This window comes from Geotrypetes seraphini, chromosome 12 (assembly GCF_902459505.1).
Source record: "Geotrypetes seraphini chromosome 12, aGeoSer1.1, whole genome shotgun sequence".
NCBI classification, from domain to species: Eukaryota; Metazoa; Chordata; class Amphibia; order Gymnophiona; family Dermophiidae; genus Geotrypetes; species Geotrypetes seraphini.
Genome location: NC_047095.1, coordinates 51,319,127 through 51,342,478, shown reverse-complemented (window position 1 = coordinate 51,342,478; position 23,352 = coordinate 51,319,127). Strand labels below are relative to the sequence as shown.

The 23,352-nt window shown below is 43.2% G+C and overlaps 1 protein-coding gene and 1 long non-coding RNA gene across 5 annotated transcripts in view; one reads left to right on the top strand and one right to left on the bottom strand.

Moving 5' to 3' along the window:
- LOC117346421 (FRAS1-related extracellular matrix protein 1-like) overlaps positions 1–8,903 on the bottom strand; it is a 225,785-nt gene extending 216,882 nt beyond the window's left edge. For all 4 annotated transcript variants that reach the window (XR_004536585.1, XR_004536584.1, XR_004536582.1 and 1 more), the window contains exon 1: positions 8,855–8,903. The gene's annotated coding sequence lies outside the window, so the exon portion shown is untranslated. The remainder of the gene's footprint in view (positions 1–8,854) is intronic.
- Positions 1,548–23,352, top strand: part of LOC117346423 — a 102,460-nt gene continuing 80,655 nt past the window's right edge. Inside the window, exon 1 of the long non-coding RNA XR_004536586.1 lies at positions 1,548–1,734. This is a non-coding gene — a long non-coding RNA (uncharacterized LOC117346423). The remainder of the gene's footprint in view (positions 1,735–23,352) is intronic.

The window sequence follows — 23,352 nt, the reverse complement described above, 5'->3', positions numbered from 1 at the left end:
TGACCTGAAAGTGTTCCCTACCTAACCTAAAATATCCATACCCTATTCGCTCAATGTCCTGTAAGGTAACTCTATCTGTACCCTGTAATCCCCTTCGCTTCCAGGAAGTCATCCAGTCCCTTTTTGAACCCCAGAATTGTACTCTGTCTTATCACCTCTCCGGGAAGCGCGTTCCAGGTGTCCACCACCCGCTGAGTCATAAGGCCAATTGAGGTGGTAGGCAGGTGGGTATATTAGGATTTGGAGGGCTCACCATACATTATAAAGGGGTTATGGTGAGGTGCACATCTGGCCCCCTTTAAGAGAAATTCACAGCAGTGCCCTCTAAGGAGCCCCAGTGCTCTGTTGGCATGTCTGTGTGGCCACTCCATTACAATGCTGGCCCCTCCCACATCCAAATGGTCTGGATTTGGGCGTTTTGAACTTGGGATGTTTTTGTGCTCAAAAATGGCCAAAAAAGTTAGGCTGCCTAAGACTGGACATCCTGATGGTCAAGGTGTCTAAATAGGCAATTTTCTTTTTAAAAGATGGACGTCTAGCAGTTTTGAAAATGGACGTTTTCCAGCATCCACATTTTAGACACACTTCTAAGGATGTCCATATCGGACTTAGACGTACTGTCAAAAATGCCCCACTACGTGGGCAGCTTCCTAAGCATATTCTATAAAGGGATGTGTGTAAATTCTAATTTGCAGATCTCGAAATGGGTGTGGCCATGGAAGGGGCATGGGTGGGTTGCATTGTTAAAGAATGGGCCCGATCCGCACAGATGTAGGCGCGGACATTTACATCGGGTTCTAGTTGGTATAAATAGTCGCGCCTACATTTTAGTCACGAGGTCGACCTTTACGTGCATTCTAACTTTAGGCATGGTTCATAGAATCATGCTAAGCGTGTTTTTATTCTGCGTCAAATTTTACAGCACCTTATATAGAATTTTAGTCCAATATACATCGACCAGCAAGTATAATACAGAAAACAAATCAATTACTAAAGCAATTTCTAATAGCAATATCCACATTTTTGCTTTTTACATTCATCCCCCCCTGCTTTTATGTCCTCCTTTATTTCCCTCTTGTCCACTCTTACATCCTTTAAGCATCCGCTTATGTTCACTTATCCAGTACTTTAGAGTTCATGATCAAACTTCAAACTTTCAGTGGCAACAACTGGATATAATTCCCCCGTATCAGTAGAAACTTCTTTCTCCTTGGGGAGAATTTAGCATCCTGTTGTTCCATTAACATCAAGCTATATAATTTATTCCTCCAAAATCAAACAGATGGTGGATTAGACATTGCCCAATAATAAAGAATGCATTTCTTCCCTGCTAAATAAGCTCTCCTAATGAATATTCATTCTGCCCTTCCTCGTATCCACAAAACCTCCACTTCATCTAATAACAATTGTAATACTTTTTTTTTTTTTTAATATATGTTCCTTTTGGATATCCTGCCAACCAGATCTTCTGAGGAGCTCCTCCACCCATATTTCTACTGCTGGGAGTGGCACTTGTCTTCAGTATCCTGTTTTTATTTACAAGGGCATAGGTGCAGGCAGGGTTTGCAGGACTGAGAGGTCCTGCCTTGCCCCCCATGACTGAAAGTGGGATACTGAAGCATAAACTTGCTGGCAGGAATGCGGATGGAGCACTCCTATGCAGCTTTGATGCGATGATCATGAGAGCCTGATCTGGGATCCACTGATATAGTCCTGGTGAAACCTTTTCTCCAGGTAAGGTATTGTGTTTGCAGAGAATCACTTCTGAGATTTGCTGATCTGCTACAGGAAAAGGAGGAATGGAATGTGCAGCCACTCTGTGCCTGGCTTAGACGGCTGAAGGCTCTGGTATGCACTGGGAGGAAAAGCACAAAGAATCTACAAATTCCTTCATTCCAAGAGAAGTGCTAGCAAAATAGTGCAGCTGACAGTCAACAAACAAACCAAAACTTTAATAACCCCTTTGTGTATGCAGATTTTCTGTTCATTCCTGGAGAGAATAGCACTAAAGGGGTCATTTTCAAACTGTCTGTCCTTTTACCCAGGGGTTTTGCACCAGTTCTCAAAGTGAAAGTATGTACATGTTTTCATTTTCAAATTTTGCAAGGTCATAAGAATACATGAAAGCATAGCATGTGTCACCTAAGTAGAAGACAACTAAAAATGGGGCACTTCCCCCTCTCCCTTTACAATTTTAAGCTGCCCATATATTAAATTGATAGACAGGATAGAAACTAAATAAACTTGGAACCTGTGGCCAAAATTTGTCGCTTGTTTTCAGAGACCAAAGAAAACTGAAATTGCCCATCCCCTGACTGGGAATAGCCCCTACTCCCTCCCTCCCTCCCTCTTCCTCTGCTACAGCCATTTCACCTCTGAATCACAGGAGCTCCCAATTCCTTTCTTCCTCCCTCGCCACCCCACAGGAGCTCCTACTTCATAAGAACATAAGAATTGCCATACTAGAAAAGACCGAAAGTCCATCAAGCCCAGTATCGTGTGTGCAAAAGTGGTCAACCCTGGTCCCAAGTACCTGGCAGAAACCCAAAGAGTAGCAACATTTCAGAACTGAGATTGTGATGTCATAATGCCTCATTCTACCAATGCCTAAGAGTCAACCTCATCAGTGATGTCACAATGGCTTGATTGTCCTATACTTGGCTCACATAAGAACATAATAATTGTACTGGGGTAGACAAATGGTTCATCTAGCCTAGCATCCTGTTTCCAACAGTGGCCAACCCAGGTCCCAACTCTTAGCTAGATCCCCTCCTCCTCCTAGATCCATAGGCTGCAGCCACCTCCCCCTATGGTTACATATAGGCCACCCCACCCCCACTCCCTGAAACTATCTTACTACTGTGGTCATCTAGTGGTTTATGGGAGCAGGATCAATCCCCAGTTGCCCTTGCTCATCCCATGTCTGCATTCAAAATAGCAGCTTAACTGCAGCTTTCAGTGGCAGTTTCATGAGATTGCCTCTAGGTGTCACAGTAGCCATTTTGAGATTGGAGTCAGTCTCTTCCAGAAAGAAGAAGAATCTAGGAGTGGCTTATTTTAATCAGTTGGAGGGAGAAGTGTCAGAAGGAAACTCCACTGACTATAAAATCTTGCTTCATTTTTGAAAACCCTATCTTTGGCTTATCTGAATTCTACCTGGTCTTTAACTCTAGTTATAAAGAGAGAACCTTTAAGCCTTAGTCTGAGCTGTATAGACAAGAAATAAATAACATGAACTGATTGCTGTTACCGAAATCAGTATATTAGAAACAGGGAAAAATAAAGGCAGATAAAGACCATATGACCTATCTAGTCTTCCTATCTATGACATTTACTATCCCCTCCTCTCCCATAGAAGTCCAACGTACTTGTCCCAAGCTTTTTTGAATTGTTACATTTTGTCTCCACCACCTCCACAAGGAGGCTGCTCTAAGCATTCACCACCCTTTCTGTGAAAAATTATTTTCTAAGGTTACTTCTGAATCTACCCCTTTCACCTTCATCCTATGCCCCCTCATTCCAGAGTTTCCTTTCAATTGAGAGTCCTCATGTGCTTTTATGCCACATAGCTATTTAAACTTACTGTATATCTCCCACCTATTCTCCAAAGTATACATATTGAGATCTTTAAGTCTGTCCTCATATGCCTTATGATGAAGACCATCTTAGTAGCTTTCCTCTGGACTGACTCCATCCTGTTTATATCTTTTTGACAGTGTGGTCTCCAGAATTATACACACTATTCCAAATGAGGTTTCACCAGAGTCTTATACAGGAGCATAAATACCTCCTTTTTCCTACTTGCCGTTCATCTCCCTTTACACCCAAGCGTCCCTCTAGCTTTCACTGTTTCCTTTTCAACCTGTTTTTCCACCTTAAAATGCTATCACACCCAAGCCCCACTCCTCTTTCATGCCCAAAGTTCTTCACACCCTACACTGTACCATTCCCTCAGGTTTTTGCAACCCAAATGCATAACCTTGCATTTCTTAGCATTAAATCTTAGCTGCCAAATTCCAGACCATTACTCAGTCTTCGCTAGGTTCTTCCTCGTGTTATTCACACCATCAGGGCTATCTACTCTATTGCAGATTTTGGTTTCATCCATAAAGAGACAAATCTTACCTGACAGCCCTACAGCAATATCGCTTACAAAGAACAGGCTCAAGAACCAAACCTTGAAGCACACCACTGGTAACATCCCTTTCCTCAGATTGACCACTATTCTCTATCGCCTTCCACTCAACCAGTCCTTGACTCAGTCCATCACTTTGGGGCCCATACTTAGTGGACTCAGTTTATTTATTGGACACCTGTATCAAAGGAGACAAAGTCAGGGAGCACCCAGAAGTACATAGGTATCATAAAGCAGCTTAAGCATCTACCTTATTGATTGGCAGAGAGCATGGGGGAACCCTCACCACCATTCATAAGAACATAAGCAGTGCCTCCGCCGGGTCAGACCATAGGTCCATCCTGCCCGGCAGTCCGCTCCCGCGGTGGCCCAAACAGGTCACGACCTGTCTGAATCACCAGAAGGGGCTCCCTTGCCACCTTGGTTTCTCATTGAAGTCCTATCTTCCCATCGAAGTCCTAACCCTCTGGTCTTGCACATGCACATCCTGGTTGGGTTTCTATACTTATTACCTGGTTAGCTTTCTATACTTGTGTTACATCCCAGCTCCTCCCTCAGTATCCCACGATCCCTTTATCCCTCAGGAATCTGTCCAATCCCTAGGAATCTGTCCAATCCCTGTTTGAATCCCTGTACCGTACTCTGCCTGATCACTTCCTCCGGTAGCGCATTCCAAGTGTCCACGACCCTTTGTGTGAAAAAAAACTTCCTTGCATTTGTTTTAAACCTATCTCCCTTCAGTTTCTCCGAATGCCCCCTCGTACTTGTTGTCCCCTTCAGTCTGAAGAATCTGTCCCTATCCACCCTCTCTATGCCCCTCATGATCTTGAAGGTCTCTATCATATCTCCCCTGAGCCTCCTTTTTTCCAGAGAGAAGAGCCCCAGCCTATCCAACCTCTCGGCGTATGGGCAGTGTTCCAGCCCTTTTACCAGTTTCGTTGCTCTCCTTTGGACTCTCTCAAGTACCGCCATGTCCTTCTTGAGGTGCGGCGACCAATACTGAACGCAGTATTCCAGATGTGGACGCACCATCGCTCGATACAATGGCATGATGACTTCCCGCGTCCTGGTTGAGATACTAAGGAGAAGGATAGAATAATCTGTCCACTGCAGGTTCAGAAATAGCCACTAGGCTGAAGGAAAAACATTACCATTTAAAATTACAGAGATACTGAGGAGCCACTATTATACCAAGCAGAACCTTAAAATAATTACTTTCTCGTGGCATAGAGGACTTTGATGAAATGCTTGAGAGCTACTGAATGTTAAGCATGAATTGTTATTTTGTTATGATGGAATTCAGAGAATGTCTCAGTTCATGTGAATTTTATTTTATTTTTTCAGACACAGTTTTGTGAGGCTACCCATGAAAAAGTACGCACACAGGGCCTGATTCTGCATAGGACGCCCAGTCTCAGCACCTGCCTAATCAGCTTTTGAGAATCGCACATGGGCATCCTATACAGAATCACATCTGTCCTAATTGACAGATGCCTAGCCCCACCTAACCACCCCGATTCTCTAACTGGCGTCCATGTCACAGGCGCCGTTTAGAGAATCGCATTGCTGCTGAGCCGATTGCGGCAAGGGAATCTTCCTGTCATGATCAGCTGAGAGGCTGTAGCAGGGAACCGCCAAACCCCACCACAAATCAGCTGGCAGGAGGGATGCCCATTCCCTTCCACTGCCACCTCTGAACCACCCACACACTGCTCCTGCTTCCTCCTGCTGGCACCCTCCAAACCAGGGGTCTCCAAAGTCCCTCCTTGAGAGCCGAATCCAGTCAGGTTTTCAGGATTTCCCCAATGAATATGCATTGAAAGCAGTGCATGCACATAGATCTCATGCATATTCATTGGGGAAATCCTGAAAACCCGACTGGATTCGGCCTTCAAGGAGGTCTTTGGAGACCCCTGCTCCAAACACATGGCACCCTAACCCCCAAAGTCCACCTGGATCCCGCCGTACCTTTATAAACAAGGCTGGCCGGGGGATACCTACTCCCTCCGGCAGGCAGGCCCATCTCTTCAGAATAACAGGCCTTCCCCTTCCTGGTGCATCCTGGGATGCACCAGGGAGGGGCCTAAGGCCCTGATTTGTCCAGGTGCCTAAGGCCCCTCCCATAGGAGGGGCTTTAGGCACCTGGGCCAACTGTAGTCTTAGGCCTCCTTCTCAGTGCATTCTGGGATCCACTGGGAAGGTGGCCTAAGACTCTGATTGGCCAGATACCTAAGACCATGCCCATGGCATCTCTAGGCGCCTCCCTGCACCTGTGACAGATACCCACAGTGTAGTCAGCCTGCCTCAGGTTGTTTTTTTTTTTTTAGAAAACATGCATCCTGATTGGCTGGTTAGGCAGCGGTAGGACACCCACAATCAGGACACCTTTTATAGAATTTGACCCACAGTGGTTTTATATAATAGATCCAAATAGGCACACTCCTGACTTCCTTGGGAGCAAGTCTAAATGTTCCCATAAACTGTTCTAAATGTGCCCCTGTTCTGCCCAAACTCTACCCACAAGCATTCCTGTCACAGTGTATGAGTTATAAATCTGCTTGGGGTTAATTTTATTCATGACTTTTCATGCACCCATTCTTTTATATGATAAAACAACTGCAAACACTACAAAACACAGCCCTGAGACTAATCTATTCACTAAGAAAACACAACCACATCACCGAGGCATACCTTGACTCACACTGGCTCCCAATTCAAGCAAGAATACTATTTAAATTCTTCTATCTATTATTTAAATCCATAAATGGTGACAGCCCAGCCTACTTGAACAACCGCCTAATCCAAACTACCACAACCAGACACAGGAGAACCCAGACACCATTCACATACCCTCCAATCAGAGACATCAAATGGAAAAAAATGTACGATGGCCTTCTAGCCACACAGGCAGCAAAACTAGACCACCAGCTCTCCAATCTACTAATCACGACCCCCAGACTACAAAACTTTCAGAAAAGAAATAAAAACCCTGCTATTCAAGAAATCCATGAAGACTAACTAACACCGTATGAAACATTTCAATCCTCTGAAGCAACCCGCTCTACTCTGTAACATCTCTGTAACATGTCCAGAAATCCTCTTCTGTAATCCGCCGTGAACCGCAAGGTAATGGCGGAATAAAAATCACTAATGTAATGTAATGTAATATATACTTTTACATAATGCCTTTATAAAATCACCCTGTATGCAATTATTAGTATAACATAACATCTTCCAGTTCCTCACCGGCCCACCCAGAAAGACAGCTTGTTTATGGCAGTGATAGCAGGGCTTGATGAGAAGAGATATCAGCTTTTTCCTCATTTCCTCTGCTGGAGCCTTCTGGCTTCACTGCAGCCTAACTAGGTAGCACAGGAAAATAATGCAGGCATATTTCTGTAGGACAGGTTCGAGGCCTGACATACTGACACAAATTTGGCTCTGTTCCAGAGAGTAAAACACCTCTGAGGGAAACCATATGCAGTCATAATTTCAAAAATAACATTACTATCCAGACTGAAGTACCGTTTCCAGGAAGGTTTTTTTTTTGTTTTTTTTACTTGATTCTTCTGAAATAACAGTTTGCATCAGTCAAATGAACTTTTTAACTAAAAGGCATTAAAAATATGGTTTAATGTATATTTTTAAAATGCATTAGTAATCCCAAGGTGAACATGGGATTTACTAAAGGATGTTAAGCCCTTAGTAAATTCCTCACATTTATTTCAATAATGTGTGCCCACATTCGTTACCAGTAGCATTAACATGTATGACTTGATACCCACATGACTGGATGTCCAGCGCTCTATTTTCACGCAGCAGTAACCTCAAGTGTCAAGCCCCAGCGCTATCCATGCCATAGTCAGACAACCCTCCTCTGGAATTACCCACCTCACCCCCTACAGATTCTGTTCATATAAAAACCCTGCCCTCATGCATACCAGCAAACAATCCTCCCTTTGCCCAGAAATATACTGCAGCTCCCCTTCCCCCTCCCCCCCCAGACCTTCCCCTTCCCCCAGGAAGCAGCTTTAGGCTCTTCAAAGTTGGCCTCACTGATGCCAAATTTCAAATGACGCTGCTGACTGACCCATAACTCCCATTTTCCCTTCATGTTGATTCTACCCTGGTGACACTTAGGCTACTTCTTGGGGTAAAGTGGCGAGCACGGTTCTGGTTGTTGTTGGTATATGCTATAGATGGGGGTAGAGTTTTAAAAGGGGCAGGATTTTGACAAGGGTATGGGGGATATGTGAAGTGATGGGTTGTCAAACAGGGCAGGGGTTAATATTCAGGGCTACTGCCCATTAAAAATTAAGGGCTGGGAAGTTGAGAGCACCAGCCAGCATTTAAGCCTGCCAGTGGCCTCAGAACATACATAGTTAATGACACCTTAGAGGTATACTTACTCTTCTAAGGCTTAGTGCAGATTGTGAGAATTATAGTAATGAAATGCTGTACTACGTACATTCATTTGCACACAAAGAAGTTCATTAGTATAGTACAGTATTTGTCATAAATTCATCCCAAGATTTTATGTTATCAGCAATGAAGATGTTAACCATAACATGCATTAATGCAATTTTAATGGTGTGTTACAAACAAATCTTTAACTCAGTGGCGTAGTAAGGGTAGGAGACGCCCAGGACGATGGCGCTCTCCCGCGCCTTCCTCCCTGTCCCCCACTTCACACTTATGCTCTCCCTTCCCCCCCTGTACCTCTAAATCTTTGCCAGTGTGAGTGGCTTTTTCCAGCATTCTCCTCGTGCCAGCTTTGGATTTCCTTCTGACATCACTTCCTGGCCCTGCGAACTGGAAGTGATTCAGAGGGGAACCCAGGCTGTTGCGAGCAACAGGCAGGAGAAGTTGCTCACGCTAGTGAAGATCTACAAAGGTATGAGGTGGGGGGGAGGGACGGCGCAAGTATGGCATGGTGTGGCGGGGTCGGAGCAGTCTGGTGCCCCCAATGACACGATGCCTTGGGCGGTCCACACCCCCTGCCCCCCCCCCCATTTTATTACACCACTGATTTAACTCTATTTACCTATGTAGCCATTAGAACTTTATAATAGCCTTCCTATAACTATTAGGACTGAGTTTATCTATCTCAGGTAAAAAAAAAAAAATTGAAAACCTTTCTATTTGACAGTTTACAACATCCTGTATACAGTATAATCTCGTTATAACGGACTTCAAGGGACCTGGAAAAACAGTCCGTTATATCCAGAGTTGCATTTTTTAAAAACTTTATTTAGGTCAACTTGAAACAACGTACAATCAATGAACAACAGTCATTGCACAAACATATCAGCAACGTCAAGAGCAAAACTCAGCAAAACATTGGTATGGCACGAAATGATAGCAAAACCAGAACCCTAAAAGATGTTCTAAAGCATTGTGTCGTACTGTACTGGAAAGAAAAATAACCTGTCATTTTTTTCTGGGCTGTATTTTGATACTGTATCACTGTCACGCCACACGCCTTGTAGGCGGATCCTGCATGTCCGTGATACCCAAACAAAACTGCAGATAAAAGCAGCTCCGGGGACCAAATTGTCCGTTATATGTGAAAGTCCGTTATATGCAGTGATTTTCTGCATGTTCATAAAGGTGCACGGCCGGGACCAGCGGACCTCGTCCGCTATAGATGATATTCCATTATAAGCGAGTCTGTTATAACGAGATTATACTGTATATGAGGCCTGACAAGTTCATGAACTTGCCAAAGTACGTTTACGTTGGCAACACTGTACAAACAGCTCGGTAAGGTTTCATAACCTTGGTATATCAGTGTCTCACGGCTGTGTTCGTGTCGACGTGTAGTGGTATCTTACTGAGTGGCATTCATTATTGTTGTTGCATGATTTTGTGTGCTGTCACGAGAATGTTGGAGTTCGAATTAGAGCAACACACAAACATTAAATTTCTTATTAAACGTGGCAAGATTGGAAGTGAAATCAGGGACATATTAGTCCAAGTTTATGGGGATAATGCCATGAAGAAAGCGGCAGTGTACAAATGGATTAAACGTTTTTCTGAGGGAAGAGAAAGCGTCACTGATGAAGAAAGGCCAGGGCGGCCAGTAACGAGCAGAACTGATGAGAACATTGTAAAAAAAAAAAAATCATCGAATTGTGCAACAAAATTGTCAGCTGACTGTGAGAAGCTTAGCAGACCAAGTAAACATCGCTAGAGAAACAGGAAAATCTTAACTGGAAATCTTGGCACGAGAAAGGTGGGTACAAAAATGGTCCCTCATGGCTCTTGCATCATGACCATGCACCAGCTCACACGGCACTGTCTACGAAGGAGTTTTTAGCCAGTAAACAAATAACTGTATTGGAACACCTTCCCTACTTACCAGATCTGGCCCCCAAACATTTTTTTCTCTACCCAAAGATAAAGGAAATACTGTATTGAAAGGAAGACATTCTGATGACCTTCAGGACATCAAGGGTCATACAACGACAGCTCTGATGGGCATTCCAGAAAAAGAGTTCCAAAATGGCTTTAAAGGGTGGACTAGGCGTTGGTGTCGGTGCATGGCTTCCCAAAGGGAGTACTTCGAGGGTGACCGTAGTGGTATTCAGCAATGAGGTACGTAGCACCTTGTCTAGGATGAGTTCATGAACTTAATTTTCAGACGTCATATAACCACTCCTATTATCTTAAGGATGGCAATCTGTATACTTATGTCACTGTAAACATCTATTTTATTGTCTACGCTTCTACATGTGTAAATCTCTAAGATTCCAATCTGCATGCATATGATATTGTAAATTCCCATATTACTGTATGGACTTCTTCACTTGTAAATCGCCTTAAACCTGTACTGGTAAAGAGTGATACAGAAATTTAAATTAGATTATCATATAAAAAAGACCTGAAAGCAAAGAAACAAGGAAAGAGGACTACGGAACTGATATTCTTGATGCAGGATTTATTATATCACAAAGCAATGCAGCTGTCTATGCTAGTGGTTCCCAACCCTGTTCTGGAGGACCACTAGGCCAATCGGGTTTTCAGGATAGCCCTAATGCAGGGGTGTCCGATGTCGGTCCTCGAGGGCCGCAATCCAGTCGGGTTTTCAGGATTTCCCCAATGAATATGCATGAGATCTATGTGCATGCACTGCTTTCAATGCATATTCATTGGGGAAATCCTGAAAACCCGACTGGATTGCGGCCCTCGAGGACCGACATTGGACACCCCTGCCCTAATGAATATGCATGGAGCAGATTTGCATGCCTCTCACTTCCATTATATGCAAATCTCTCTCATGCATATTCATTAGGCCTAGCCTGAAAACCCAATTGGCCTGGTGGTCTTCCAGGACATGGTTGGGAACCACTGGTCTATGCAATCAACAGTATCCACAATGGCTTAGAGCAGGGGTGGGCAACTCCGGTCCTCGAGGGCCGTAATCCAGTCGTGTTTTCAGGATTTCCCCAATGAATATGCATTGAAAGCAGTGCATGCAAATAGATCTCATGCATATTCATTGGGGAAATCCTAAAAGCCAGATTGGATTACGGCCCTCGAGGACCGGAGTTGCCCATGTCTGGCTTAGAGTGTACGGACCCAACTTAACCACCTTCCTCAGGGATCCTAAGGATGGAAGTTATACTAAGGTGAAAATGTGGATGTTGATAGGTTAGAACTTTAGAACGTTTTTGGAAGAGTGTGTGTGCCCAAACGGAGCCGCACAAACAATATGCAAGATGGTTAAGTTGAAACACGGCCCGGTGTTGGGTCCGTACACTTCAAGCTATTGTGGATACTGTTGATTGCATAGACACCTGCATTGGAATGTGATATAATAAATCCTGCATCAAGAATATCAGCTATCCTTGTTGATTTGTTTGCAACATTTCACTGTGGACCAGTTGGGTTGTTCTCTATGCAAACAGACCTTAAAAACAGCAAAGTAGGTACTTGCAAAAATAACAAGGGAAAAGGGTGGGAATGGGTTATATGTGGAGGATGTCTATTATTGCTTACCCATTTATAAACTGTTTATTACTTGTCTTTGCTTTATAGGAGCTTGCTTAGAACACTGAAATTGGTGAAATATTTCTTTCTACGTCATCCCACCTCTTCTTTCTTGCTCTTCAATTTTTTTTTACCCATTTTTGTGCTCTCCTCATTCTGCTTTTATACCCTTGGCAGTCTATAATTTCTTCACAAACAGTAAGTACTATGGCGAAGGGTCTGACCGAATGCTGAGACCTTTGTTGGCTACAATCAGTGTTGATAATGAAGCTACCCAACTCGATAACCCGTGAAAGCATTACATTTTACTAGCAAATTCAATTTATGGCAATTTATTCACAATAACACATCAGAAAATGGTTAGATTTGTGCAACTGTAAAATAAGCTGAGAAATACCCATATACTCCCACAATTTCCAGTTTGCTTTTTCTTCTGTGGTACCAGTAAGATGCACAAAGTGATGGACTATGTTGCTGCTGCTGAGTTTCAGTAGCTGACTGCAAAAAGATTCTCCAACTTCACTGGCACTAGACAGCTTGAAGTTCCCGTTGTGCATTATCCTTTAATTACGAACTGAAATTTAGAGCCCGAGAGCTAGTCTTGATGGGCGGCCTTAACAGAGGGCTGGATGGTGCGCGATGGTTGCCCACTGAGATCTTTGATTTAGGGAGGGGCCTCACAAAAGGTCAAGGCTTGGGAGGTAGCAGGGAGAGCTAGAAAAGAATGTTGAGGGGAGGATTGGCAAGCAGGAGCTAGGTGGGAGTTAAAAAATTCAAAAACATTCTGCTGCAGGCAGGGAAGATGATTGGTAGGAATTGGGAAGGGGGGAGGAGGCTTCCAGGATATATTTAAGGCTCAGTCTCTGAGTAACAGGTCTCTTCTTGTTTCTCGGAGGTGGATTTTCCCCACCCTCCTATCCAAAGGGGAGAGAGAGTAGCTAATCAGAAGATGGGCATGGGATTGTCACAGTGGTGGTAATCCCAAGGTATTGGATTTTGGGGCTCATCAGATGATGAGTGGTTTAGCAAAAATGAGCTCTGTGAACAGTTTGGTTGGGGCAGATGACCTGGAAAAGGAGCATGGAGGTCCATGCCTTCCCCTAAGTCCTAGATGACATGGCAGACCCATAGCTCTATTCCTATGTTTTTATGCATCCTCCAAGTTCCCTGGCTACTACATGCTTGGAAAGAAGCCCTGCTACCAAGGCTTTTCTCAGGAGTAACAGCCTGGATATGGGAGAGAAGGCAGTGGCCTACCAATGGGGGAGGGGGTCCGACCCAGGTGCAGCCCATATGGGAATGCTTTGATGACTCCTCTAAGGGCTGGCGCCAAGATCTTCTTCTCGGCAGCAGCAGTGTTCACAATTCACTGCACTTGCCAGCATTGGACCTTCCTCTCTGCCAGGTCCCACCTACTTCATGTTATCATGAAGGCAGGATCTGACAGAGAGGAAGGCCTGATGCCAGCAAGAGCAATGAATTGTGAACATTGTGCTCCCGACTGCAGGGTGAGAAAGGGAGGGAGAGGAATGGGAAAGAAATGCTGCACCTAATTGGGAAGAGAGAGGGAGGAAAGAAGGAGAGAAATGCTGCACCCGATTGGGGGAGGGAGGACAAAAGAATACCAAGGAAGGGAGAGAAGACAAAATAGAGATGCCAGACTATGGAGAAGGAAAGGAAGGACGGAAAAGAGATGCCAGTCCATAGAGGGGGAGGAAGAGATGCCGGGGGGAGGGAAGGGAAGGTGACAGAGATGTCAGACCAGGGAGAAAGGAGAGAGGGAAGGAGGGAAAGGAAAGAGAGGAGATACCAGAGCATGGATGGGAGGTAGAGATGTGAGAGGAGAGGAGAGGAGAGAGATGCCAGGGCATGGGGGGAGATCTGGATGGTTAGTGCCCAAGAAAAGGATCTGGGTGTCATTGTAGACAATATGATGAAACCTTCCACCTACTATGTGGCAGTGGCCAAAAAAGCAAACAGAATGCTAGGAATTATTAAAAAGGGATGGTTAACAAAACTAAGAATACTATAATGCCACTGTATCACTCCATGGTGCGACCTCACCTGGAGTATTGCATTCAATTCTGGTCTCCTATCTCAAGAAAGATATAGCGGCACTGGAAAAGGTTCAAAGAAAAGCGACCAAGATGATAAAGGGGATGGAACTTTCATATGAGGAAAGACAGCTGTAGGGAGATAAGATTGAAGTCTACAAAATCCTGAGTGGAGTAGAACGAGTACATGTGGATAAATTTTCCACTCTGTCAAAAATTGCAAAGACTAGGGGGACACTCGATAAAGTTACAGGGAAATGCTTTTAAAACCAATAGGAGAAAATATTTTTTCACTCAGAGAATAGTTAAGCTCTGGAACACATTGCCAGAGGTTATGGTAAGAGCAGATAGCGTATCTGGTTTTAAGAAATGTTTGGACACATTTGGTACAGCTCCTAAGGGGTGCTCCTATGATCCCTTTATATATTGGAGGGAGGTGTTAAAAAATGATCGGCCCCCGGTGTCACATACCCTAGGTATGCCACTGCATTGAGCATATCAGCTAGCACAAAACATATGCAGAAGTCCATTTTGGGGAGACCCAGGGTGGACTGGGGGAAGCAGGGCTATTCATTTCCTCTGACCTCTTCTTCTCCACCCCTGTACCAATAAATCCTACCTTTGCTGATAGGGATGCCCAAATCCCACCAGCCAAAGTGGTCCACTGCCCAAGCCCTTTCCTGTGCTTCCTGGTCAGCGGCATGCTTTAGCCACTGACAATGGCATCCCACACATGCTCTGTTCATGCTTCTGAACTGAGGATGTGCTGGAGTGCCAACGGCAGCGGCTGAAGCATGCCACTGACTTCTTCGCTGTCCTGGCAGCAAGGGAAGGGGCTCAGGAAGCAGACCACTTCAGTTGGTGGAGCTTGGATATCTCCACCAGCCATTCCACAGTAGCCACATTTTTCGAGGGGCCCATGCCCCCAAGTCCCACCCCCAGCTATGCCATTGGAAAACACATCTCTCCTGTGCTGCTTCTCCCTTCTCCTATTTCTATCTACATATTCCTTTGTCAGTCAGTAAAATGACAGGGGTAAGGGAAGCAAAGACATAAGGGCTTCTTCCTGCTTCTCTTCTCCCATAACGGCTCTGACTTTATCACTTTTGCGGACGATACGAAGTTATTCAGAGTAGTGAAGACGCAGGGGGATTGCGAAGATCTGCAACGTGACATAATCAGGCTCGAGGAATGGGCATCAACATGGCAGATGAGGTTCAACGTGGATAAGTGTAAAGTCATGCATGTCGGTAACAAAAATCTCATGCACGAATTCAGGATGTCCAGGGCGGTACTTGGAGAGACCTCCCAGGAAAGTGACTTGGGAGTTCTGATCGACAAGTCGATGAAGCCATCCACGCAATGTGCGGTGGCGGCAAAAAGGGCAAACAGAATGCTAGGAATGATAAAGAAGGGGATCACAAACAGATCGGAAAAGGTTATCATGCCACTGTACCGGGCCATGGTGCACCCTCACCTGGAGTACTGCGTCCAGCACTTGTCGCCGTACATGAAGAAGGACACGGTACTACTCGAAAGGGTCCAGAGAAGAGCGACTAAGATGGTTAAGGGGTTGGAGGAGCTGCCGTACAGCGAAAGATTAGAGAAACTGGGCCTCTTCTCTCTCGAACAGAGGAGATTGAGAGGGGACATGATCAAAACATTCAAGGTACTGATGGGGATAGACTTAGTAGATAAGGACAGGTTGTTCACCCTCTCCAAGGTAGGGAGAACGAGAGGGCACTCTCTAAAGTTGAAGGGGGATAGATTCCATACAAACGTATGGAAGTTCTTCTTCACCCAGAGAGTGGTAGAAAGGTGGAACGCTCTTCCGGAGGCTGTTATAGGGGAAAACACCCTCCAGGGATTCAAGACAAAGTTAGACAAGTTCCTGCTGAACAAGAACGTGTGCTGGTAGGGCTAGTCTCAGTTAGGGTGCTAGTCTTTGACCAGAGGGCTGAGCATGATGGACCACTGATGGACAGCAGCGGCAATTCTTATGTTCTTATGTTCATTGTATATAAATTATTTTGCTATTAATGACTTTAAAAGATCAAATAGAAAATGCCTAATCAACATATATGTGATTCAAAACATTTTTCCAATGGCACTCGATTAGCAATGTCTGCCTGTCGGAGTTTGGTCTGTGCTGGCAGGGGCACAGGAGACACCAACCAGATTGAGAAGACATAGCAGGATTGCCAGCTTATGCTGAGGTGTTTCTCTAGTATCCCACTCAGAATAGGCAGGGGGCAGGGAACAGGGCAGAACATCAGAAAAAGAGGAGCGAGAATCTTAACAGAAGTCTTCTGGATGCGGAGGGGGGGGGGGGGGAGAGCAGAGGTAAAGTAGAAATGAGAGATGCGGTTGAGAAGAAAGTCATCAGAGGCTGGAGGTAGAGGCAAGAGCCTGGAGGCGGAAAGATGAGAACAAAGCAGAGGGCATCAAAGAGAAAACCAAGGCCAAAGAGCATTACTAACTGATCCAAGCATGGAAGATCTGCCCATCTGTACGTTTGCAGCTGTTCCCCTCCTGCTTTTCTGAACTGGCCTATTGAGCTAAGAAACATTGCTTTATTGCATTTCCAAATACCTTCATGTTTAATATTTAAGTAAGTTCCTAAATTCTATCTTCTGCAGCCAAAAAGATATCTATAGCCATGCTATAAAATGTTATTGTGCGCTGCTAACCAGAACTCCTTTATGGAATATTTGACTCTTTGATCCCCCTGAGTTGGAATTCCTTTGGATTCTGCTATTCAAGAATTACAACAATTCACAAATTAGCATTTCCTTCTCTGAAAGATATTAAATGCACTGGGAAGCTTAGTAAATCTTTTACATTTAAATTGGTGAGAATTCCGAATGGACTTCCAGATTCTCTAAGACTGGTAGATCAATTATATCAATTTCGAAAAAGTTTAAAAAACCTGGTTGCTTTCACAATAGTTAATTTGATTTTAGCTGTCGAATAGTAATTTTATGCAATTCAACATACTTTTTTCTTTTTTTCTTTAATATATTCTTTATTCATTTTCAAGATTACATTAAGTGTTAAAATATATTCAATCACATAAACAATAAATACATCACTTAGAAATAATCATTGACACATCTCACAAATTCTTATCCCCATCCCTATCCCAACCCACCCTCCCATATATTCCATTATCATATAAAACATGTAATAATAAAATCCCCCCCCTCCCTGCACCTTAAATTAACAAATAAATATAAGGGAACCAATTTTGAATTAATCTTTACAATACTTCGTTAATGGTTTCCACACATCCTGAAACTTTTTAAAATAACCCCGCTGTACTGCAATAAACCTTTCCATTTTATATATATGGCATACTTTTTTCTAACTTTTTCCATCCATCTAATCTGTTTTTATCCCACAGATTTTATTTGTTATGTTTCATTTTTTAACAAACTGTAAATCGACTCGAGCTCCTTAGGAAGTAGATTCAGTATATAAGATGAAGATTAGATTAGATTAGAAATCTTTGTAATGTCAAACTTTACGATTGCAGTTAAGCATAATCATTCCTTTTAATCATATCTTCCATCACGGACCATGCCTATCCTAGTCACATATGACATTCTGTATTATTTCTTTCCTTTCAGATGACTAATATTTTTGTTAACTGGGCAAATGGATATTCCTAAATAGTACATTTCCACGGAGCCACATAGTAGGAAGGACCTGCTGCTAGTTACTGTGAAAAAAGTAACTACTTAAAGTTAAAAAGTAACTAGTTAATGTTACTAGTTACATGGATAAAAAGTACTAGTTTCTGATTTAAGTTACTCTTTACTAAATGTAAATAGTTACTTTACTAGTTACTAAAAAAATTAAGTAAAGTAGTTAATAGTTACTTTGTTTATTAATTATATGAACTATATAATTACAATAATGAGTACTTTGTTATCAAATGAGTTTCTTATTGGTTCTAAGCATTTAAAGTATTTCAAAATGCTCGTCGGTTAAACCGTTCCTGCGTGATGTAAGAATCTGTCCACTGATTCTGAAGTCTCTCTCCAATGGCGCACTTGCTAGAAGGCTCGTATTCTTCAGAATAAACACTTCTTTCACAGTTGGATGGCGCTGGAGACTGGATTTATTATGTCCAGCATCATTCAAGAAGAGGTCTCGTTACGACTGCACAGCGTTGTCCCCTGGTGTCTTCACGGGAAGTTGGTGCCGCATCAGGAGTTGTGTTTGCGGCTTCAGCCTGCGTCTGCATTGCTTGCATCAAGTTTCAAGTTTAATGGTTTTTTGATTAATCGCTTAATCATATTTCTAAGTGATGAACAGTTTAAAATTACAATTAATGGGAGACAATACAATACAAAACTATATATAATGACATTAGGGATTAAAAGTTTAACTTATATACACATATACACAAGGGAAGAGGGGAGGTGAAATACAAAATTAATATAGAAAAGTAGAACAAAAAGGGAAAAGTACAAAAAGGGAAACAAATAAAAAATATAATATGATACAGTAAAAATTTGACCTATGGATTGTTTAGTTAATTACCAAAGGCATCTCTAAAAAGAAATGTTTTTAAATTACTTTTGAATTTCTCCAGATTGCGCTCTTCCCTTAAGTAAATGGGAAGGGCGTTCCAAGTCTGAGGTGCGGTAACAGAGAAAATAAATTGCCGTCTTGTATTAATAACCTTAAGAGACGGAATAGTTAGTAAATTCTGTTCGTTGGATCTTAGAGTTCTATTTGGAGAATAAGGAATTAATAATTTATATATAAATGCTGGGGTTTTATTGAGGAGAGATTTGAAAGTGAGTATGCATAGTTTGTATGTTATCCGGTGGGTAACTGGAAGCCAGTGCGCATTTTTTAGAAGGGGTGTTACATGATCAAACTTCCTAGTTGCATCAGCAATTATTTGGCAAGAGCTCTGGCAGCGCCTGACTGGATCCAGCACAATTTGAATTGTGGATGTGAAACACTTGCTACTATCAAATCGTCCTTGGCTTCAAGTGGACCGAAGCACTTAATGATTTCATTCATTAGAGCAGTGGTTCCCAAACCTGTCCTGGGGGACCCCCAGCCAGTCAGGTTTCAAGATATCCCTAATGAATATGCATGGGAGAGATTTGCATACCTGCCACTTCCATTATATGCAAATCTCTCTCATGCATATTCATTAGGGATATCTTGAAAACCTGACTGGCTGGGGGGTCCCCCAGGACAGGTTTGGGAACCACTGCATTAGAGCATGAACAAGTGGGCTGGCAAATTTGAGCAAAGGCTTGATGGAGGTAAGATGTACATGCAGGGAAGAAATTGTTGGCAAAAGAACTCCCATGAAACACTGGTCTTCAGCCTGCTGTATGTCCAGTGGCATAGCAATCGGTTTCATCACCTTAATATACTCTGCCATGAAAGCAATTTCATTTGAGCAGAAAGCTGTTAGGGAAAGCTTCTTACAGATGTCATTGAGAAGAATTTCAGACTTCTCCATAATAGAATACACCTTGCCAACAGCATAATAGAATGAATTCCATCTAGTAACATTTGGTCCAGCAAGTGTGGTTTCTGAAGTTTTGTACACTATTTCAGCTGCCGGTGGACTTTTACTGCACTTGTTCCAGAGGGCATTGCATTTTGCCATGGTTCTACGGCTTAAGTTCTCGTAATTTGCATCTTCATTGGCCTCTTATGAATCAGACACAGCAATCAAGTTCATTGTGAGAGTACTATAACGATGGTGAGATGGAAGTGCATACTCTGTTGCTTCTGCATCTGTTTGGTTGTCCAGGATGTCTGCAATGTTTATGAAGGTCACCTCTCCATTGTCAATTTGTGAGGGCACAACTTGTGTTGGTTCCATGACCATTGTTTCTGTCTCTGAGAACGCCTTGAATGCCTTAACAAAGTTTGATCCGTTGTCGGTAATTGTACAGAGAACTTTGCCAGTAATATGAAATTTGGGGTGGATCTTCTCAAGGGTGGATACAGTCAGGTCAAAAAGTATGTCATCCTCATAAACGTGAACCATGCCAATGCTGCAGACTTTAGTTCCAATGTGCCGATCTCGATCCAGTGCACAGTAACTCCAAAAAAGCTTCTGTTGTGGGAGGCCCATATATCAGCTGTTGTGCAGACTTCAGTCACAAGTGATTGCTTATTCTGAAGGCCATCTGCCATCTTATGACATTAAGTTCCTCAACGTGTCCAGTAAGAGCCTTGTGAGTTAATGCAATCTTGCCTGGTTGGAGACCAGTGACCAAGTGAATAAATTCTAGTGACTCAACCACTGAGAAAGATTGCATGTTCCCAATAACAAAATTCGTGATGAGAACATTGACCCTTTTCTGTGATACAATGATGCCCCTGTTACTGCTCCATGAAGCAGCCAAAGTTTGCTGTTTTGTTGGCAGGAATTCTGATGTATCTGACAAAGAACAGCTTGCTGATCTCTTCAATGAAGGCAGTTTATCATGTGCAGCCGGGTGGATGTTTAGCAGGTGCTTCTTAAGATTTTCTGTAGTATTGATTGCAGAGCTATAGGTCTGCTTAGAAGCCAGCAGACAAAGTTTGCAATGTACATGGATATTTCAGCTGTCTTACCCTACTAGCTTAAACAATTTAGTGAAGACTGAACGTTCAAATGAGCTTGTGTTGTGATTATCTCCATTGTGTTGTATTTTTCTCCATTGTGGGCTTGCTGAAGTTTAGGCCGCAAACAGCATTCATCCCCTTATGGGTCGCCCGGAGAGTCCCAGTTTCTCTGGCATCATCATCAGTGCTGCCACCACCGCTGTCTGGAATGTAGGTATGTCGGCCTCGCGGTGGGAGGGTTGTCGGGGTTCTGCTGCACGGGAGGATGGGAGGGAGAGATGGAAAGATGCTGCGCAAGGGGATGGGTGAGAGGGGAGGATAGATGCGGCACATGGGGGGAGGGGCTTCAGGGGGGTCAATCCAACTAGGGCCTATTTTTGGGGTAGGGCTTATTTAAGGACCTATGCCGAAAATCATGCTAGGTCTTATTTGGGGGGAAACGCGGTAGTTACTATCCAGCACTGGAAGTTAGTAGATTCCAGTTCTAACATCTGACAGTCCTAGTGCTTGCTTCTTCTAAGCAGTTGGGTGTCCTTTCCTTTCCACTCTGAATATATCATCATACAAAGGTAGGATGGCTTACCATATGGCTCCAGAAAAAGGAGAACGGATTGAGTCATCCAGGTTTTCCTTCCATTGCTTTCAACAGAAGTAAAACCCAGATGTCTCAATCCATCCTCCTTTTCCTGGAGCCATATAAACCTACACAAAGGGAATATTTCATTTCAAGCAATGATATCCAAAAGGATGTATACATTTCCCTGGGACAAAATCATACACATCCTTTGGCTGCTGTTTTTTGAATGGCACTATTTGGACATTGCCAACAAAAAATGATCTGTCTTAGTCCTAGCCAGATAGTGCCAGGTACAGATTGGGTGGAGTGAGGGCAAAAAGACATAGAAACATAGAAGATGACAGCAGAAAAGGGCCATAGCCAATCAAGTCTGCACACTCTAATGACCACACCCCCTTGAATTTACCCCCCTAGAGATACCACATGTGTATCCTATTTCCATTTATACCCCCTAGAGATCCCACATGTCTATCCCATTTCCTTTTAAAATCTGGCACGCTGCTGGCCTGAATCACCTGAAGTAGAAGTTCATTCCAACGATCGACCACCCTTTCGGTGAAGAAGAACTTCCTGGTGTCGCCATGAAATTTCTCACCTCTGATTTTCAGCGGATACCCCCTTGTGGCCGAGGGACCCTTAAGAAAGAAGATATCATCCTCCACCTCGATACAGCCCGTGATATATTTAAATGTCTCTATCATGTCTCCTCTCTCTCTACGTTCCTCGAGTGAGTATAGCTGCAACTTATTCAGCCTTTCCTCATACGGGAGGTCTTTGAGTCCCGAGACCATCCTGGTGGCCATTCGTTGAACCGACTCAACTCTCAGCACATCTTTTTGGTAATGAGAATTGTACACAATACTCCAGATGAGGCCTCACCATGGATCTGTACAACGGCATTATAACTTCGGGCTTCCGGCTGATAAAGCTTCTACGGATACAACCCATCATTTGTCTTGCCTTTGATGAAGCCTTCTCCACTCGATTGGCAGTCTTCATGTCTTCGCTAATGATTACCCCCAAATCACGTTCCGCCTTGGTCCTAACTAAGGTCTCACCATTAAGTGTGTAAGTTTTGCATGGATTCCTGCTGCCAAGGTGCATGACCTTACATTTTCTAGCATTGAAGTTTAGCTGCCAAGTCGAGGACCAGTGTTCCAATAGAAGTAGGTCCTGCGTCATACTGTCTGGTAAAGTGTTCTCACTTACTATGTTGCATAGTTTGGTGTCATCGGCGAATAATGTGATTTTACTCTGAAGCCCCTGAGTCAGATCTCCCACATATATGTTGAAGAGTATCGGGCCCAAGACCGAGCCCTGAGGCACTCCACTGATCACCTCTGACGTTTTTGAAGGGGCACCATTCACCACCATTCTCTGAAGTCTACCGTTTAGCCAATCACTGCTATAATACAGTCCAAAAGTGAAAAACCTGCGTGCATTTCAAGTTTCAAGTATATTAGAGAAGAAAAGAACTTAGCTAAATTCAAGACTAAACTTAAAAGTTTCCTTTTCAATGATGTTTTTAGTTAATAAATGACCTTACATTCCTTCTTAACCCTATATCTTCTTATTTGTACTTTACTCCTTTCCTTTTGTTGTAATCCTGAAATATAGAATTTGATACAGAATGTAACCCTTTAAATATATATTTCCTAGTGTTTCATGACTGTAAGTTTTTGTAATTATGTAATATTATTTGTCTATGTAATAATTATCCCATGTTTTTATTTATTCATTTATGTTTGTATATCGCCTAGAATGTAGAATAGGCGATTAATCAAATTGCATAATAAACTTGATAAACTTGATAAACTTTATTATTTAGTTATTTTAGGTATTCATATACTGCCTATCAAAATTATCTAAACGGTTTACAATTAGGTACTCAAGCAAAAACCCTTATCTGTCCCTGTGAGCTCACATCTATCTAAAGTACCAGGGTCATTCATTATTTAACCCCTTTTTACAAAACCATAGAGCGGGTTTTAGGAGCGGCC